Source organism: Xenopus laevis, chromosome 5L (assembly GCF_017654675.1).
Source record: "Xenopus laevis strain J_2021 chromosome 5L, Xenopus_laevis_v10.1, whole genome shotgun sequence".
In the NCBI taxonomy this organism is placed as follows: Eukaryota; Metazoa; Chordata; class Amphibia; order Anura; family Pipidae; genus Xenopus; species Xenopus laevis.
Window position 1 is genome coordinate 7,413,844 of NC_054379.1, and position 18,460 is coordinate 7,432,303.

The window sequence follows — 18,460 nt, forward strand, 5'->3', positions numbered from 1 at the left end:
TCATAGGCTAACAACGTTCGGTCACTTGCTTCTTCTTTAAAGATGTTTTTGATTGGTCACCAATTCTTTACAAAGAAGCATGTTGTTAGCTTACGAGTAAGTGCCCCATTCCGCATGAAACTCGTCAGGCTCTCTTTGTCCTAATCTTTTTTTTTTTTACTTTTATCATTATTTGTTTGTTATGTTTATTCTTGGGGTTTCCATGTTTTTGGTTTGTAACTTTTGATCATCTGTTGGTCAGCTGGTGTATGTTTATTAATTGTGTATATGAGTAGCCATTTTTTAAATCTGTAGACTTAAGGTCACCAGTCACTATTCAGGGTGTGGAATGATATAATTGGGGTAACTACTAATGATGGTGAAACAAGACGGGGCCATGATTTACTACAATAGATGCATCTTTTTGCACCTGCCACATCTGAGTGCCTTGTCTGTGCCAACACAACCATCATCCAGTCAGTTTTTATGGTCATGGCCATGTTAATAATAAATAGTTATTAGGCTGCTATTCAAGACACAAAGAAAATTACACACCACAGTACAAGAAAAATTTGCAGGAAAATGTGTTTTGGAGCTGCCATAGGGCAAGAGTTATTTGTACCTTTCAGCAGGAAAATAACCGAGAGCAAGAGGTCCAGTGCTGCTCCTATAGACACAATTCAGCCTTGTAAACTTATGTCACTCAACGATCTCCAGGTGAGGCCCAGAGCTCTAATTATTGCTTTGTTATTCACAATTTCAGCTACTTTTGTAAATTAGGGGCAATTTAAAGAGATCTTGTAATTATAGACCAGGGGCCCCAACCTTTTTTTTACCTCTGAGCCAATTCAAATGTAAAAAAAAATTTTCACCTTCATAAAAGTCCTATACGGAAACAGTTTTGTATTCTCATTTTCTAGGTAAGGAACAAAGGCATATAGAATAGCGTGAGAAGGTTCTATGTGGAAAGGAAACCTGATACAATAAGAACAAGACTTTTCATTGCACAAGAAAAAGCCGTGTTTCTGTTTCTTTACCCTTAGACTGTTATGTGCAGTAGTGTAACTTACTGATCTCAATTTTACTTTAATATGTGAAGTAGGGAAAGTTGTCAGGCATTCTATCTAGGCCACAAGAGATACACGGGGGTCATAAGTAGATGGTGCTTTTGGGTGCAGGGATTTGCTTCCATTCATATGAAAGAGGTTGGGTACCGATGTTGGGTGAAAGCATTTGGATACTGATGTTGGGTGCTGAGGCCTGGCTCACACTGACATTTTAATTCATTCCACAGTTGGGTTGGGGTCATGGCTCTGTGGAGTCCAGTCTGGTACTACCACTCCCATCTCAGAAAACCATTTTAATGGAGCGCAGTTGTGAATGGGGGACAGGAAAGGACTTCAAGGCCAACGGGAAACCAGGAAAAAACCCAATAGGTCCAGGCCCTCATGGGCTCTGCCGGCCCACAAGACCGCCATCAGGGCCCCATACGACAAAATTTCCTGGGCCCCCTGGGCTGCGCCCACTAAAAGCCACACCTACAGGTCCTCCCACCCCACAGGTCCGCCCCCCCACCACACAGTAAAAAAACAAAAAAAATTTTGGTGGCTAGGGTTCCCACATGTTAATAAAAAATAAAAAGATATTGGTGGTCAGGCCCCCCCATTAAAAAATATTGGTGGCTAGGACCCCACATGAGAAAAAATTGGTGGCCAAAATTGGTGGCCAGGGTCCCCCCCCCAACATTATAAGAAAATTGGTGGCCAGGGCCCCTTAAACGTCCATGCCTTCCTGAAGTCAGCAGCTCTCAGAAAGATGGGGGGCCCGGCTAATCAAGTAAGTGTGGCGTAGCCGGGCCCCCCTTAACCCCGGGGCCCCCTACAACTCTACCCCCTGTCCCCCCCCCTGATGGCTGCCCTGCCGGCCCAGACCTGATCTTCACATCACCAGACTCCCACTGACACAATGTGCTACTCCCTGACCTCCCCACACCCCAATTGTGGCTGCTTAATAAATAGAAAGGTATGTGCTGGCGGGCACAGAAGGGAGCAGGGGATCGATGGGTGTGGTTTATGGGAGGCAGGGGTCCTGGGGGTGTGTGCAGACCCTTGATGCAGCAGCCCACTTGGGCCCGGACCCCTCTCAGTCCAACGCTGCCCATGCAAAGTAAAAAGCACTGAATTGTCAAGAATATCATTGTATATGAGTATGGCAATAATAGGAATGGCCTATAGACTTAGAAAAGTGTCCATGTCCACTTTTGGCCATAGTGTAAATAATGTACTAAAGCCTGTGTTTGTGCTTCCTTGGCAATACTGCGCCTTTACAGTTCCATCTTGGCCTGCCCTCACTCAATACTGTAGACTCAATACTGTACCTGCCGTGTATACTTGGAGTTTTAGTGGTGTCAGGACAAATACAAATCACTGACATTTTACTTTTCATGTTAAAACCAAACTCAATGTGTTTTTGTATTCACACAATGTAGATGTGTATGTAGAAATCTGTATGTAGCTAAATTGCTTTGGAAATAATATGTGACACACTGCTGCTGATTAGTGATAGGTGACCCGTTTCATCGAAAATTTGGGAAGCTCTGAAAATTCACCGAAATACATTGAATGTTTATGGGCGACAAATTCCTTTTACACGCGACAATTTTTTTCACCTATTGGAGTTTATGGGCATCATTTTTCGCTGCGAAACTTGGTGAAAAATTTTGCTCATCAATAACTGCTGATGGTTAGGAGAGGACAGGCCTGGCTGCATGTATAGTTCGTATGTATTATTTATCAGGGATTTTATATATACTGAAATTATATATACATTTAAAAAAAATGAGAACATAAAAGAAAGAAGAGATAGAGTCTCTAGAGGTTTATCAGTCAATGTTTAGTTCCATGAGACAAGGGCACATATAAGAGCTTCAAGCTTCCACCTGTTGTGTTACATTTCCCCCGTGATGATGGATGTGGGCCAGACTCCATGTTGACTTGCATGCGGCTCGTATCTGAAGGACAAGGCTCATTTACAGGGGGAGAGGTGATTAGTAAGTACTTAAATGTAGTTGACAGTCGGTTTGGGTTGGATTGTGCCCATCAACAGGTCAACTTTATAGAAGAAGTGTCTCCAGCCGTGATGTGTAGAACCTGCATCAAGTAAAGTTGGGGGGTTACTTCCTGAATCGGAAGTAGAGCCCGGCCATGTAAGAAAGTTACTTAGAAATAATGCAATTTATGTAACTTCCACAAAAACTGCTGAGACTTCCATTCCCCCACCCCAGTTGCAAACTCTTCTAGAAGCTGGGGGTCGGACCGGCACATTGGGGGCCCACCAGGGCTGCTAATAGAAGGGCCCTCCTGGCAGTCACTGGGGCACCCTCCTGACCTCAAAACCCCCACCCCGTGCACATTAGACTGGGCCAGCTGATTGAGGGAGCAGGTCGGAGACGGTGTCCCGCCAGCCCAGTCCGACCCTGGCCTCCATCAATAAGCCCCCAAACACACCCTAACTCCTCTCCAGTCGTCTTGTGTACCATTTTTTTTCTTCCCCAAATCAAGTTTTTAGCTCTAAGGGCCAGGGCACAGGCTGCTATTTAGGGAGATTAGTCGCCCAGCGACAAATCAATTATTCTTCGGGCGACTAATCTCCCCGAACTGCCTTCCCGTCGACTAGAATGTAAATCGCCAGTGGGATGGCAGTCGGATCGCTTTGGCTTTCCTACGTCAGCTAAAGATTCCTCGTGAGGCAACTTCGGAAAATGAAGCGCTCCGAGTGCCATCCCGCCGTCGATTTACATTCTAGCCGGGAGATTAGTCGCCCGGAGAATAAGCAATTTGTCGCTAGGCGACTAATCTACCGAAATATCAGCGTGTGCCCTTACCCTAAAAATCGTATATTGGACTGACCACGCCATTTAAAGTTTGGAAGGTCTTAAGAAGTCAATGGGATCTGTCCTTTTCCAAATTGTAAAATCTTTCTTTGCTTTGAGCCTTAGAGGTTTTCATGGTGTTTCAGGTTTGTAAGAGCACAAAAATGAAGATGTCAAGGTTTGTGTTTCCGTATTTGGATTCGTTCCACGTTTGTATTCATTCACACTTTTTGATATTTGGATCTTTTAATAAATAAGTAGATATTCGTGGTTTTAAAAATGGAATAAAAAAAAACTCTAAAACCTCACAGATTCCAATTTTGATAAATAGTCTTTCCCTTGTTTGTAATCAATGACTGATACACCAACACATTCCTTATATCTGTATTTTCTTAGGAGCTTACAAGGTCCCTGATCAAAGGTTGGACCATTGAATTAAAGGGGATGTTCACCTATAATTTAACTGTTACTATGATGTAGAGAGGGATATTCTGAGACAATTTTTTTTGGAGTTATTTTAGTTTTTTTATTTAGCAGCTCTCTACTTTTAGGAATCTGGTTGCTACCCATGCATTGATTTGAACAAAAGTCTAGAATATGAATAGGAGAGGGCAAATAGCCATAAAAATAAATGTGTAGTCTTACAGGGCCTTTTGTTTTTTATATGGGGCCAGTGGAAAGAGTCAGAAGAAGACAAATCCTTCAAAAATTATTAATAAAGAAAAAATGAAGCCAATTGAAAAGTTGCTTAGAATAAGCCATTCTATAACATATTAAAATGTAACTTAAAACCACCCCTTTAAGGGGAATATCCTGTTTAAAGCCCTTGATGATGATGATGATGATGATGATGTGAAGTACAGCTTCCAGTATCCTCAGTTATTCACATTTCTTGGCATCAAATTTTTAAGGGGTTTTTCACTTTAAATAAACTTTGTATGATGTAGACATCTGAGACAATTTGCAATTGGCTTTCGTATTTTATCGTATTTTATTTAGGGATGCACCGAATTCAGGATTTGGCTTTTTTAGCAGGATTTGGATTCGGCCGGCTGAACCGAATCCGGGCGGGGAGGGAGGGAAATCACGTGACTTTTTGTCACAAAACAAGGAAGTAAAAAATGTTTCCCCTTCCCACCCCTAATTTGCATATGCAAATTAAGATTCGGTATTCGCCGAATCTTTCGCGAAGGATTCGGCGTTCGGCCGAATCCAAAATAATGGATTCGGTGCATCCCTAATTTTATTAGTTCGGCCGAATCCAAAATAATGGATTCGGTGCATCCCTAATTTTATTATTTGTGTTTTTTTTAGCTTTTTATTCAGCAGCTCTGCAGTTTACAATTTCAGCCATCTGGTTGCTAGGGTCCAAATTACCCTAGCAACCATGCACTGATTTGAATAGGATACTGGAATATGAATAGGAGATGGCAAGTAGCAATAACAATAAATGTGTAGTCGTATAGGGCCTTCGTTTTTTTAGATGGGGTCAGTGACCCCCATTTAAAAAAAAAAGCTGAAAAGATTCAGAAGAAGAAGGCAAATAATTCAAAAACTATAAAAAATAAACAATGAAGACCAACTGAAGGAGGAGAAGGAGCTGTTCTATAACATACTAAAAGTTAACGTAAAGGTGAACCACCACTTTAAAGAGTTCAGTTCTTATTACTCACTGCGTATTATTAACTTTACTATTCATCTACACTGAGCAGTACATTTACATAACCTTTCCTTAATACATATTAATCCCCTGTAAATGTCAGACTCGGGGAGACAGATATCTGTACAGACATTTCCTTTTTCTTGATTCATTCACAAGAATTTTCCTTTTTAACATTTTCCCTTGTGGGCAGGTATCATATTATACTGACTGTCAGGAAAGAGTTAATTGCCTCTTAAGTCTGATCCCAGGAATAGGATTGTTGCTATTGGGTTGGGTTGGAGTATCATGTCTCGGAATGTTTCCCCCGGAAGAGAACTAAGGTAATAATAGGGAATATTAAAGGCATTAGGTATCTGCGGTGTCATTAATCACTTGATCGATGAGTGAAGTCATTAATGGAGAGTGCGGTGTGAGAACAGATGCAGGTCATTCCAATTAAATCGCTGCTTAAATAATTCTTTCTGCTCTGTCTGCTGATAAAAATAGAGAAGATGATTAATGCCGTTCCCACAGTTTCACTAATTTCACTTAAGAAAACACAAGAATCTCATCTGCAAATGTAAATAATAATCCTGACATAAGAAAATAGACATTTGGGTGTTGGATTTCTACTTCCAGAACTTTTATCCTTGCTGAATCCTTAACCCTCTCCGTGTACCTCTGCGTTATTATATATATATTTATATTTATATATATCAACTCACACTAGAAACTGAAGCCATAGCTACCCAGAGACTGATTTAGGCAAATATTAGATTTTTCATTTAAGATTTATTGTTTATTTTTATACTTAAACACAACGTTACTCACAGACGCAACCAAGGTGGTTGGGGCAAATTTGGGATAATAATAGTCTTTAACTAATTCACTTCTCACCTGACATCAAGGACCTCAGGAAAAAATATTCAGAAATACCAGGGAGTTCATTTCTCACTACTGTATCATTTGCAGAACTACTGGGCTTGTTTAATTATCAGTGTTATTTAATACAAAATAGAATTATAAACACAAATTGCAATAATGCTTTGTCTCTACATATTTGTATAGGACAGATACAACACACTGATTGATATAGACCCGTCATTTCTTCTAGATACAGCCCTCAGAAAAAAGCAGATGAAACAGACAAATATGTAGGTAGAAATAAAATAGAAAGTCAAACAAACAGGAAGAAAAATAGATAGATGATTGATTAAATAGACAAAATGCATTCTATGATATATAGATGACAGAGATGGGTAAGATAGACAGACAGACAGACAGATAGACAGACAGATAGACAGACAGATAGACAGACAGACAGACAGACAGACAGACAGACAGACAGACAGACAGACAGACAGACAGACAGACAGACAGACAGACAGATAGATAGATAGATAGATAGATAGATAGATAGATGGATAGATGATAGATAGATAGATAGATAGATAATAGATAGATAGATAGATAGATAGATAGATAGATAGATAGATAGACAGATAGACAGATAGACAAAGAGATAATAGATAGATAGATAGATAGATAGATAGATAGACAGACAGACAGACAGACAGACAGACAGACAGACAGACAGACAGACAGACAGATAGATAGATGATAGATAGATAGATAGATAGATAGATAGATAGATAGATAGATAGATAGATAGATAATAGATAGATAGATAGATAGATAGATAGATAGATAGATAGATGGATAGATGATGAATAGATAGATAGATAGATAGATAGATAGATAGATAGATAGATAGATAGATAGATAATAGATAGATAGATAGATAGATAGATAGATAATAGATAGATAGATAGATAGATAGATAGATAGATAGATAGATAGATAGATAGATAGATTGATGGATGGGTAGATGATGAATAGATAGATAGATAGATAGACAGACAGACAGACAGACAGACAGACAGACAGACAGACAGATAGATAGATAGATAAAGAGATAGAGAGATAGATAGAGAGATATATAATAGATAGATAGATAGATAGATAGATAGATAGATAGAGAGAGAGAGAGAGAGAGAGAGAGAGAGAGAGAGATAGATAGATTGATGGATGGATAGATGATAGATAGATAGAGAGATATATAATAGATAGATAGATAGACAGATAGACAGATAGATAGATAGATAGATAGATAGATAGATAGATGACAGATAGATAGATAGATAGATAGATAGATAGATAGATAGATAGATAAATAGATAGATAGATAGATAGATAGATAGATAGATAGATAGATAGACAGACAGATAATAGATAGATAGATAGATAGATAGATAGATAGATAGATAGATAGATAGATAGATAGATAGATAGATAGATAGATAGATAGATAGATAGATAGATAGATGATAGATAGATAGATTTAATAGAATTTCTTTTAGATATACACCTCAGACATAGGCAGGTAGATAAATAAATAAATAAATAATAGTAAGAAAGATAAAAGTTTAGACAAGAGAAACAGTAGAAAACACAAATACTTGACCTGAATTATCTCCAGTCTGACACTTGTGCTGATGTCTGTGAGTCTGATCATTAGAAGTGACAGACAGACCGGGGAGACCAGAGCGAAGGAAGTGTCAGTTCTGGGGTCTCTATGGGGGAAGGGAGGAGTCTGCGCATTCTAATCCCCCGGCGAGTTACGACAGTGTCCCTTGTGCAGACCGAGGAGCTCGGGCGGGAGGCAGAAATGATCAAAACCCGGTCTCTATTCACCGCCTTCCCAATGAGAGATTCTTTGCTCGGACTCCCCTCCCCCAGGTTCGGCTCTAATTAGCCGGGTCTCCTGGAGCGAAATGTTTCACTGACACACTGGGAGCCCCCCGGGTTTCCTATTGGTGCTGCCCTTTGCGCCTGATCACATCGGGGCAGGAATGTGCCAGGGTTTCTCGGGAGGGGTGTGTAGTTTTATTCTCACCTGCTTTTTGTGCGGATTGGGATTATAGTTTACACTTGTTATTTATTTGGATTCGCATCTGCTTGTATTTTGTTCCTCTCCTGCTGCTCAGAATCGTAAGGAACCCTTAATACTGCAATGTTATCCCTCCAAATACAATTTGCCCAATGAAAGGAAATATAATTCTACTCTCCCAGTTGTACATTTATTCCTGATTATAAACTCAGTTCTGCAGTTATTTAATGGCTACGGATGTACCCGCATTTGTCTTTCTGTCCCTGTTATCTATCCACTGCTACATTGTTTCAAGTATCAGAACCAGCAGTGCAGAACTGAACAGACAGATAACTTCTGCCTTCCATTGCAAAGACAGTGACACATCCCCTACCTTGTTTTAAGTGTCAGAACCAGCAGTGCAGAAAGATAACTATTGCCTTCCATTGCCAAGACAGTGACACATCCTACCTTGTTTCAAATGTCAGAACCAGCAGTGCAGAAAGATAACTATTGCCTTCCATTGCAAAGACAGTGACACATCCCCTACCTTGTTTCAAGTGTTGTTTCAAGTGTACACACGAGCCCACTGTATGTTAGAAAATTTAAGGGGGAACCCGGTTACCCGAAAAACATTTATAGGTCTGGACTCTGAAAAAAGGAAAAGACGCCAGGGTATTTTGGGAATCTATTTCCACTAAACATATGATGTAAGTAACAGAAGAATGAGGAAGATCTATGCACTCCAATGCACTTCTCCTGGTCTGAGCTGGTGAAGGCAAGTCTGGCGAAAATTCACCTGGCGATAGAGTGCGAATGATCACTAACGTCTCTCCTTCGCTAGCGAAGTGACGCCTGCCCCCAGTTAGTAAATCGGCAAAGTGCCTAAAAGCGGTAACGCTGGCGAATCGTCACCAGCTTTAGTCACTTCGCCCTTTAGTAAATCTGCCCCTATCAGACAGACAGAGGAAAGATATCCCCTGGAACATCCACAGTTTTCCAATGCCTGCCTATGGGCATTAAATACAGGCCTTCCATGCACTTGTGTGAATTGGGCTCCTCATATGGGCACCATTGGGGGGGCACCCCTGGAATCTCTAGCAGGACTGGTAATTGAGCACTTCCATTTTTAAATCACAGTTTAAATCACAGCAGGAGTTCAGTCCTTGACAGGATCATTTAGCAAAGGAATTAAAACATTTTAACAAGGCAAAGCAAACAACCCCACATCTGTTTAAAAATATGTCATTTTATTAAGTGTGTAACCGAAAACTGGCAGCTTTCATTAAATCTGTATAAAAATAAAATAGAAATATTTATTGAAAAAGAAGCTCATTTTGGGGTCCCCCACGTTTTCAGTGACTCTGTGCTGGTAATGAGCCACATTCAGCAATTAATAGCCAAAGCTCCTTCATTTATTTCAGCTTTGTGTGTTGAGTAACAGGAGAGGAGCTCACATTGCTGTAGCAAAAGCCAAGAAGGGGGGACACCAAGGGGTGACAAAGAAACAGCTGACAGGTCTCATTTTGTTCAGAGCCATAAAATACATTTATTTTACAGGGTCAAAAAAATCCAGCAATGCTCTGTGTTTATAAAATCCTAATTCGCAGATCACTAAAAAAGTTAATTTGATTCCATTTGAATTCAGGAAAGCTTGTTCCCCATCTGTAATGGGGTGATAGAGATGATTGACAATGAATCTTAAAGGTGAACTAAAGCCTAACTAAAGCAGTAGGTAGAAATGTTGTACATGATGTTTTGTGCTTCTGTACCAGCCCAAGGCAACCACAGCCCTTTAGCAGTAAAGATCTGTGTCTCCAAAGATGCCCCAGTAGCTCCCCATCTTCTTTTCTGCTGATTCACTGCACATGCTCTGTGCTGCTGTCACTTACTGAGCTTAGGGACCCACTCACAATATACAGTACACATAGAATAGAAATGTCACAATATAAGGCTGATTAGTAATTAATACACATAATTACTACATGGCAGCACAGAAACCAGTGCAATTAGCATCAGAATTGAATAATCAGCAAACCTGTAGCATCAGCTTATATTACAGCCAGGGAAGCTCATTTTCTGCTGGATAATTAGTGACGAGCCCTAAGCTTAGCTTCTCAACAGCCAATCAGAGCCCACTGAGCATGTGAGTGTCACAGACACTTTCCAAGATGGTGACCCCCTGTGACAAGTTTGAAGTCCTGGATCATTGCTGCTATTGACAAGCTCAAACTTTAGCCTCCTGCAATAAGTTCACTATATCAAATATGTAATTTTTAGCCACATTCATTTTTAGGTTTTAGTTCTCCTTTAATTCCCTCTCATGTGCTTGTCACAAGGAGGTCAAACAAATATTTTAGGACTGATCAGCTAATAGTTTTCCCCCAGAGGAGATGATTTATCGCTCGTTTATCACATTAGCGCTAAATCTGCGGGTAGCAAAAAACATTTCCTGAACGATTTTCATTCACAAATGGGACACGAAGGACAATTCTTTGCAATCATCATACATACCCTATACATACCCTATATATATCCTACATACCCTATATAAATCCTATGCATACACATACACACCCTATATATACCCTATACCAGTGCTTGAATTTTTTTTATCTTTTATATATTTAACTATATTTTATTTTACCTCTGCATTTTATTTGTATGCAGAAGTGGAGAGGAGCAAAAGAAAGTTCCGGATTCAAAACTCTTGCATCCCCCCCTAAAGGGATACTATTTCACAAAAATAAAGAAGTGAAGGGATGGCATCCCTCCCCAATTCCAGCACTGCCCTATACATACACATACCCTATATATATACCCTATACATACACATACATACCCTATGTATACCATATATATACCCTATACACCTGCAGTGCGCTTTGCAGCAATTATATCTCTGTCAGTCTCACTAATATACACCTACCTTATTTCATTATTTACCTCTCTTACTAATATATACCTACCTCTAGGGATGTAGCGAACGTCGGAAAAAAAGTTCGCGAACATATTCGCGAACTTGCGCAAAAATGCGAGCGGTTCGCGAACGGTTCGCGAACCCCATAGACTTCAATGGGAAGGCGAACTTTAACATCTAAAAAAGACATTTCTGGCCAGAAAAATGATTTTAAAGTTGTTTAAAGGGTGCAACGACCTGGACAGTGGCATGCCAGAGGGGGATCAAGGGCAAAAATGTATCTGAAAAATCTGCCTGTGTGTGCTTGGAAGAGATAGTGTAGGGGGAGAGCTGTTAGTGATTTCAGGGACAGATGATAGTAAGTTTGCTGGCTAGTAATCTGCTTGATACTGCTCTGTATTGGAGGGACAGAAGTCTGCAGGGATTTGAGGGACATTTTAGCTTAGGTAGCTTTGCTGGCTAGTAATCTACTGTTCTCTTTAAACAACTGCCATACGTTGACCTTGTAGGCATTGTTTGCCAAGTTTTTTTGGACGCAGCCACTGAAGCACAGTTGCCAGAAAAAATATGCCATATAAATGCTGAAAATAGTAATTTTTCGCCATACGTTGACCTTGTAGACATTGTTTGCCCAGTTTTTTTGGTTGCAGCCACTGAAGCACAGTTGCCAGAAAAAATATGCCATATAAATGCTGAAAATAGTCATTTTTTGCCATACGTTGACCTTGTAGGCATTGTTTGCCCAGTTTTTTTGGTCGCAGCCACTGAAGCACAGTTGCCAGAAAAAATATGCCATATAAATGCTGAAAATAGTCATTTTTTGCCATATACGTTGAGTCAACGTATCAGAAGCAGGACAGCTGCCCACTGCAGCTACATACAGAGCACTGCAGTAGAAGGTAGATTACTAGCCAGCAAAGCTACCTAAGCTTAAATGTCCCTCAAACCCCTGCAGACTTCTGTCCCTCCAATAACAGAGCAGTATCAAAACGATTACTAGCCAGCAAATAGGGATGTAGCGAACGTCGGAAAAAAAGTTCGCGAACATATTCGCGAACTTGCGCAAAAATGCGAGCGGTTCGCGAACAGTTCGCGAACCCCATAGACTTCAATGGGAAGGCGAACTTTAACATCTAGAAAAGACATTTCTGGCCAGAAAAATGATTTTAAAGTTGTTTAAAGGGTGCAACGACCTGGACAGTGGCATGCCAGAGGGGGATCAAGGGCAAAAATGTATCTGAAAAATCTGCCTGTGTGTGCTTGGAAGAGATAGTGTAGGGGGAGAGCTGTTAGTGATTTCAGGGACAGATGATAGTAAGTTTGCTGGCTAGTAATCTGCTTGATACTGCTCTGTATTGGAGGGACAGAAGTCTGCAGGGATTTGAGGGACATTTTAGCTTAGGTAGCTTTGCTGGCTAGTAATCTACTGTTCTCTTTAAACAACTGCCATACGTTGACCTTGTAGGCATTGTTTGCCCAGTTTTTTTGGTCGCAGCCACTGAAGCACAGTTGCCAGAAAAAATATGCCATATAAATGCTGAAAATAGTAATTTTTTGCCATATACGTTGAGTCAACGTATGGCAAAAAATGACTATTTTCAGCATTTATATGGCATATTTTTTCTGGCCTCTGTGCTTCAGTGGCTGCGGCCAAAAAAACTGGGCAAATAATGCCTAAAAGGTCAATTTATACACTAATACAGCGATGGATACGGATTACGTAAAATATATTATGGCTGCTTGAAAAAAGTCACTCCGGTGTTTTTTCTGGAGACGGTAATATTATGGATATTTAGACAGAATGTGAACAAGGTCACACAGCTAGATGGCAGTTGGTTGAATAACACACTGGGCAAAAAATGCCTACAGGGCAAATAATGCCTAAAAGGTCAACTTATACACTACTACAGCGGTAGTAAAATAAAAAAAGTAAAATAAAAAAAAATGAATATTAAAAAAAAAATAATTAAAGTTGGTGCTGCTGAACTACTAGGAGCAGCAGATTAGCACACCAGTCCCACTCCCCAACACTGCTAGACTAATAGCACTGGGCTCTTAGGCTAAGGCCACACTAGGCGATAGCGCCGCGATTTGACTCGCGGCGACTTTTCGCCGCGACTTTTAAGCCGCAATCGCTGGGGAAACTTTTGCGCTGGCGTCAATGGGGAATCGCGAAAAATCGCCAGCGTAAAAACACACGCGGCGATCTTTTCTCTACTGTCGCTCGAAATTGCCTCGCTAGGCGATTTCGAGCGACAATAGAAAAAAGATCGCCGCGTGTGTTTTTACGCTGGCGATTTTTCGCGATTCCCCATAGACGCCAGCGCAAAAGTTTCCCCAGCGATTGCGGCTTAAAAGTCGCGGCGAAAAGTCGCCGCGAGTCAAATCGCGGCGCTATCGCCTAGTGTGGCCTTAGCCTTATAGTAGTAGTAGTAGTAGTAGTAAAACAACAAAAAAATAAATAAAAGCAGTCCTTACAAGGACTACTGTTATTGCAGCAGTCAGCAGATGAGATCAGAAGCAGGACAGCTGCCCCACTGCAGCTACATACAGAGCACTGCAGTAGAAGGTAGATTACTAGCCAGCAAAGCTACCTAAGCTTAAATGTCCCTCAAACCCCTGCAGACTTCTGTCCCTCCAATAACAGAGCAGTATCAAAACGATTACTAGCCAGCAAACTTTCAACTGTCCCTGAAATCACTAACAGGCAGCAGCTCTCTCCCTACACTATCTCTTCAGCACACACAGGCAGAGTGAAAAAACGCTGCAGGGCTTCGGTTTTTATAGGGAAGGGGAGTGGTCCAGGGGAGAGCTTCCTGATTGGCTGCCATGTACCTGCTGGTCTGGGGTGAGAGGGCAAAAAAAAGCGCCAACAATGGCGAACCCAAAATGGCGAACGTCGCGCGACGTTCGCGAACTTCCGGCGAGCGCGAACACCCGATGTTCGCGCGAACAAGTTCGCCGGCGAACAGTTCGCGCCATCTCTATCTACCTCTATACTAAAGAGTACTTACCTCCCTCAATAATATATATGTATCTCCTGGGGTATAACTACAGAGATGAAGCAGACCCTGCAGCTGCAGGGGGGCTCAGGAGATAAAGGGGCCCCACGAGGCCCTAATTAATAATCAATTTCAACTATATATATATATATATATATATATATATATATATATATATATATATATATATATATATATATATATATATATATATATATATATATTCAACAGGACAATGTCTGGATATGTTGGCCCTAAAATTAATTTGCTGTGGGGCCCAGTATCTAGTTATACATCTGATTACCTCTCTCACTAACATATAACTACCTCTCTAATAACAAGTACTTACCTGCCTCACTAATAAATACTTACCTCTCAGACTCTCACTGATCAGGACACGGCGTCTGTAGGTGAAGCAGAGTAAATCGCAGGTATAAGTATCGCTGGACTTCCAGTTGAAGCAGCAGCAGAGCGCGGTGGGCGCAGAAGGAGCGTCCGGCTCCAACAAGACTGAGCGCTCAAACCGCGAGTAAACGCTAGAAGTGTCCCGGCTCCCCCAGATAATGTTACTGAGTGGCAATCAGAATGTCCGGGCTCCCCCTAATCCTTCCCGGCCACCCCGACATTGATCTGCTTCTCTGTCCCACCCCCCAATCACTTCCCAGACCCGAGACTGAGCGCTAAATCGCACTGTGCGGATATTCATATAAATGTGACCCCAGCCTCACACACACAACGTGTATTATATACATTATACAATTAGACTAATTATCAGACTAATGACTATACTTTGCCATTGTAACTAAATACATCCGCTTGGTATAGAGTAACCCACCAAACTGCCAGTTAGTATTTGTGCGGCCAGTTAGACTTATGACACTTTTGACTCACAGAACAGCAACTTCTGAACTGACTCAGTCGATGTAACGTCCATATCAATTCCCTTTGCGCTAATTGCGCACTCTGTGTAATATTTGCCTGCGAACGCCCACTCACCCTCATTATTATTATTATGATCTCTATGTGATCTAATTCAATGTATATCTTTTTCTTATATATGTGGCTCCTGTATATTTAGAGCACAAGTAGCAAGTTGCCCCCCATACTGGTGCCTCTCTTTTCAATTGGACTCGAATTAACCTGGGGCAAGTGGAGAGCAAAAATCCTCATCCGACCTCTTTTCCCTCTTCTTCATATATTAGTTCATTCCCTTTAAATCTGAATTCTTTATTATATATAACCTTATTTTACAATTACCCCTTCAACTCCACCACTTCCAACCCCTGGACTGGCTATTGACTGCCCCAAACTGGTATCTAGTGACCCTGCCATCATGTCCCACTTTACTTACTCACCCCTCTTCCCACCAACAGCTGCTGCTCTTTGCTCCCCCTTTGTGCCCAATTAAAGTGCCCAATTAAAGTGCCCAATTAAAGTGGCCCTATTTGCACCCAGCACATATTTCTGTGTATGACTGTTATACAACAGCACAATAAGAAACAGCTCAGCACTTACAAAAACCTCTTTACTTATGTGAGTCCTGCTTAAAGGGCTGTTTAATCTTTAAATTAACTTTTAGTATTTTATAGAATGGCTAATTCTAAGCCTTTCAATTGTTTTCCTTATTTATAGTTTTTGAATTATTTGCCTTCTTCTTCTGTCACTTTCCAATTTTCAAATGGGGGTCACTGACCCCATCTTGCAACTTTATTTATTACTTTTCTTTCTATTCAGACCCTCTTCTATTCATATTCCAGTCTCATATTCAACTCAATGCATGGTTGCTAGGGTAATTTGGATCCTAGAAACCAGATGGCTGACATTACAAACTGGAGAGCTGCTGAATAAAAAACTAAATAACTCAAAAACTACAAATAATGAAAAATGAAAACCAATTGCAAATTGTCTCAGAATATCAGTCTCTACATCAGACTAACATTTAATTTAAAGGTGAACAAACAGAGGATCAGACCCTGCAGCTGCAGGGGGCCCAGGAGGTATAGGGGGCCCCATGAGGCCCTAATTATTGAGCAATTTCAACATATATTGGTAAAACAGGACAATTTCTGGATAAATTGGGGGCCCTAAAATTAATTTGCTGTGGGGCCCAGTAACATCCAGTTACTCCACTGAGCCCCACAACACAGACACACTCAGATCTTTAGTCTTTCCTTTTTTATATCAACAGACCATATTTCACTACAGATTCCAGAGCAAAAACCAACTCCCCTCCCCCACAAAATGTAAAATTAAAATTGATCAGATTTATATTTTTAGGATTTTTCTTTATTTTTCATTATTACAGAGGGCTGTGAGTAGTGTTCTGCCCAAACCCTAATGAAGTTCAGCTGCCTGATGAACAACATGAAAGTTTAATTGCATTGCATTGGGGGCTGAACTGAAAATCAATTCTATATGATTTCATCAGAACAAGAGAGATTTTCTGAATACCTTAAATATTAAATAATAATTAATATTATATATAATTTATTTAAATATATAATTCATATTAAAGGATATTCTGAGCCAATTTGCAATTGGTTTTCATTGTTTATTATTTGTGGTTAATTAGCTTTTTATTCAGCAGCTCTCCAGTTTGCAATTTCAGCTATCTGGTTGCTAGGGTTCAAATTCTCTTAGCAACCATGCATTGATGTGAATAAGAGACTGGAATATAAATAGGAGAGGCCTGAATAGAAAGAGGAGTAATAGAATGTAGCAATAACAATACATTTGTAGCCTTACAGAGTATTTGTTTTTTAGATGGGGTCAGTGACCTGCATTTGGAGGTTGGACAGAGTTAGAAGAAGACGGCAAATAAATAAAAAAACGATAAAAAACAATAAATAATAAAGACCAAAGGAAAAGTTGCTTCGAAATAGCCACTGTATAACGTACTAAAAGTTAACACAAAGGTGAGCCACCCATTTAAAAGCCTCAGTTGGTGTTAGGTGCAAGATGGGTGCAAGGGGCATTTACTGAATGGCGCACTACTGCGCTTGACTCTGCGCCTGCAACTAATAAATGTAACATCACATTCCGTTTTAGATTTAGCAAAATGCAAATCTTTTGAAACCGAAGTCAGACACAAGGTGCTCAGGCCATGTTTGTTTATTTGCAAAATGATATCAAGTTAACTTTCCCTTTAATCATCCCTTGGACTGAGTTTTCGCACCATTGGAGGAAGAATCGAAAAACCTCAATTAACCATGAAGTTGGGTTCAAATGACCTTGGTAATATGACATATGAGAGTGTTTACAAGAGCTCTAATTATTTAGTTATTATCTATATAAATATATTCCATATCCCACCTACAGTCCTATTCCCAGAACTTACCATGGGGCAGAGGCATCACAACTGCAGGAGAGCAGTGACAGGCACCATTGAGTAGAAAGCAGTCAGTCTCTCTCTCTCTCTCTCTCTCTCTCTCTCTCTCTCTCTCTCTCTCTCATAATAAAGGTTCTGGGAGCAGATGGAGTTTCCCTGAGTGAAAGGGGGATAGAGTTACTGGGGCTTTATTCACTTATGTGCAAAGGAATTTTACAACCAACAGTTAATGGCTTGAATGACTGGTGCCCAGAAATAAAGGATTCACTGATCATTGATTTGATACTGCAGCTTTCAAGGGTGATTAACAGAAAGCCCCCAGAATGGGTGCATTTTATTTTTTATGAAAGGGAAAGTAAAGCGGAAAAATTAAAAAAGAAATGCAAACTAAAAAGTGTGCACTTTGTTTAGTAAATGAGCATAGCACCGAGATACTTTTCTGTGAAATACTACACGATAGATAGACAGACAGACCGACAGATAGAGAGAGAGAGAGAGAGAGAGAGAGAGAGAGAGATAGATAGATAGATAGATAGATAGATAGATAGATAGATAGATAGATAGATAGATAGATAGATAGAAAGATAGATAGATAGATAGATAATAGATAGATAGATAGATAGATAGATAGATAGATAGATAGATAGATAGATAGATAGATAATAGATAGATAGAGAGAGAGAGAGAGAGAGAGAGAGAGAGAGAGAGAGAGAGAGAGAGAGATAGATAGAGAGATAGATGGATGATATATTGATGATATGGATTAGAAAGACAGTTGTATATAGAGAT